Source organism: Carlito syrichta, unplaced genomic scaffold (genome assembly GCF_000164805.1).
Source record: "Carlito syrichta isolate Samal-C Ts95f unplaced genomic scaffold, Tarsius_syrichta-2.0.1 Scaffold303719, whole genome shotgun sequence".
Taxonomy (NCBI): Eukaryota; Metazoa; Chordata; class Mammalia; order Primates; family Tarsiidae; genus Carlito; species Carlito syrichta.
In genome coordinates this window covers 22,387-25,942 of record NW_007247815.1, presented here as the reverse complement: position 1 = coordinate 25,942, position 3,556 = coordinate 22,387, and positions in this window count along the sequence as shown.

The following is a 3,556-nucleotide window of genomic DNA, read 5'->3' as shown; positions in this document are numbered from 1 at the left end:
CCCAAGCGGGTCTCGAACCCGCGGGCTTAGGCAATCCACTCACCTCAGCCTCCCAAGGCGCGGGATTACAGGCTGAGCCACCGAGCCCGGTGGAACTTGCATTCTAATGGGAATAAGTACAAGAAGTTTACAGGAACATCTGGGAAGCATCTGTCCCAGGTATAGGATGTCAATAGCATGTAATAATAGAATAATTTAATAGTGCATGAACAGATGAACCAATGCATCAGAATATAAAGCTTGGAAATCTGAAGCAAGTGTATAAGAATTTTAAAATGTGATATGCTAAAGGTGGAATTAGAAAATTGGTGGGAAAAGGATGGGTAGTTTTGCTGCTTTGGGTTGAAAGAAATGGAGACACCTGAGTCAGTGAACATGAATGGTCCATATTTACTTTGAGTTGGTAGCAGTAACTCTGCTCAGCTATTCCATCATCTCTGCCTCTCCTGGTCTTTGTCAATGTTGTTCATGGCCCCTGGTATCGCTTGTGAAAGTTCTTTTCCCGGTGAATAATCTCTTTCGTCTGTTTACACTTGTTGCCTTAAATTCTTTTACTCTCATCCTCTTGTAAACCAGCTTTCTTCCAAACCTCAACACTAAAACTACTTTTATCAGCCTTCTCAATGACCTCCACTCAACGGTTAGTTTTGCCTCTTCAGTTTGCAAGAAACGGAGACGTCCTCTTTCTCATCCTATCAGCAGCCTCTGACACAGTCGATCAATCCCTCCTGCTTGCAACCCTCTTCTTTGCTTTGCCTCTGGGACCCTACTTTCTCCTGGTTCTCCTCCTGTCTCACAGGACACTTTTCCTCAGTCATGTCTGATCATTTTTCATTTCTCTGATTTCAGAATGCAAGGGTGCTCCAAACTCAGCCTTTGGAACATTCTTCTTTTTCTTTCTCTTTTTTTGTTTTTGAGTTGTTGGAGTCTTACTCCATCGCCAGAGTGCAGGGGCATGCTCACGGCCATCCCAGCGTCGACCTGCTGGGCTCTGGTGATCCTTCCACCTCAGCCTTCCAAGTAGCTGGGACTACAGGTGCACGCTATCACGCCTGGCTAATTTTGTGATTTATTGTGGAGATGAGGTCTCGCCAAGTTGTCCAGGCTGTTCTCGAACCCGTGGGCTCAGGCAATCCCCTTACCTCGGCCTCCCAAAGTGCTGGGATTATAGGCTTGAGCCACTGTGCCCGGCCGAACATTCTTCTTTTTCTATTTATGCTCATTCCCTTGGTGATTCCTTCTCATTTCATGAATGTAAATATCATACTATATGCTGAAGATTCGAAAATGTGCATCTCCAGCCTGGATTTCTCTTTCGCACTCCAGGTTCATAGGTCCAACTACTAATGACATTGTGACTTAGATGTATGAAATAGGCATCTGTAGTAGATTGTAATATTGTTCAAAATATGTGTGCCTATTCCAGTGCCAGGATCATTTTTACCCTGCTCTGCTGCTGTTAGGGTTGGCCTTGTGACTTGCTTTGGTCAAAGACATGTGGGTGCAAGTGACATGAGCCACTTCTCAGAAGAACTCTTAAGAAGACTGGGTGTTGTGGTTCATGCCTGTAATCCCAGTGCCTTGGGAGGCCGAGGCTGAAGGATTAGTTGAAGCAGGAGTTTGTGACCAGCGTGGTTAGCATAGCAAGACCCTGTCTCTACAAAATATGTTTTTAAAAAATTTAATTAGGTTGGACTTGTTGACTCAGCCTGTAATCCCAGCATTTTGGAAGGACGAGGCAAGTGGATTGCCTGAGCTCACGGGCTCAAAACCAGCCCAGGCAAATTGGTGAGACGTTGTCTCTACAACAAATCAAAAATTAGCTGGGCATGGTAGTGTATGCCTGTAGTTCCAGCTACTTGGAAGGCTGAGGCAGAAGGATCGCCTAAGTCCAGCAAGTCAAGGCTATAGTGGCCCTAAGCATGCTACTGCACTCCAGTCAGGGCAACAGAGTGAGACTCCGACTCAAAAAGAAGAAGAAGAAGAAGAAGAAGAAGAAGAAGAAGAAGAAGAGGACTTAAAAGCCATCATGTAGCCCCACTGTGTTCCTTCTTTCCTCTGTCTTGATGCCAGAAATGTTCTGGATGGAGGCTGCTCCTTCAGCCTGGGTCACGAGATGAAGTCCTCAAAGCCACAGCTGACCTGCAATGGACACAAACGTGGGCAAGAAATAAACTCTTTGTTTTAAGGCATTTTATGATTTTGGGAGATATTTACTAAACAAAAGAATGACACAGCATCTCAAATTAACATGCCCAGAACTGAACGCCTGATCACCACTGATTCTCCAAAACTGCTCTTCCCACAGAGTTTCTCGCCTAGGTAAACAGCAGCTTCTGCCTTCTGGTTTTCAGACTAAGAACCTTGGAGCTGTTCTTGATTATTCTCTGAATCCCACTCTCCACCTAAAGCCACTGGATACGTGGGTGAACAAAAGATACAAAAGGTAAAAATTCCTGCCAAGATTACATGCAACAGGAATGAAGCAGACAATAATGAATAAGCATAGTAAGTTGAATATGAGGTATTGAAATATATATAATGCCTATTACTATATACTATTAAACATTTAAATTGAAATATGTAGGCAGTAATGCATGCAACGGAAAAAAATAGAGCAGGTTAAAGAGGAAGGGAGTTCTGGGGTGAGAGTAAGGGGTAGATGGCAAGGGCAGTCAGTGCTGACCTCATGGAGGAAGAAATATTTTAGCAAGTATTTTAGAACTGCAGAACTCTTGACATGTAGCAGCTCTGCCTGGGCCTCTACACTGGAGGGACCACATTGTAGCATGGCTTCTAGCAGCATAAGGCCATGTCTCTAAAATGGCCCAGCCACTACCCCCATGCCTGCTTTAGAAAAACCAGTGCTGCCAGGAGAACTTACTGTTTATTCCAGCCAACCCTTGATGATAAATGCTTGGCCTTCCTTTCTTTTTTTTTTTTTTTGAGTTGGAGTCTCACTCTGTCGCCCAGACTGGAGTGCAGTGGCCGCTCCCAGCCACTGTAGCCTCCACCTGCTGGGCTCCGGCGATCCTTCTGCCTCAGCCTTCCAAGGAGCAGGAACTACAGGCACGCGCTACCACGCCCGGCTGAGTTTTTGATTTATTATAGAGATGAGGTCTCACCAAGTTGCCCAGGCGGGTCTTGAACCCGCGGGCTCAGGCAGTCCACTCACCTCGGCCTCCCAAAGTGCTGGGATTACAGGTTGAGCCACCGAGCCCAGCCGGCCTTCCTTTCTTATAGCATTTACTAACAAGGGCTTATAGTTGTGAATCTGTATCTCGTGTAACTCTGAAGTGCCTTTCTCAAGGACCTGAAACTCATTCCTCTGCAACATAATTATCAAGAGAGCTAGGGTCCCTGTCTCCTAGTCTCTGTGGGAGGATAGCACCTAATTTTGTAACTGTCAGCTAGCTGACACAGCCGGCCTAATCACATTTACATTGGCCAACCCTTTGTTGTTTTTTGTTTGTTTGTTTGTTTTGAGTTGGAGTCTCTTTCGCCCAGGCTGGAGTGCAGTGGCCGCTCCCGGCCACTGCAGCCTCGACCTGCTGAG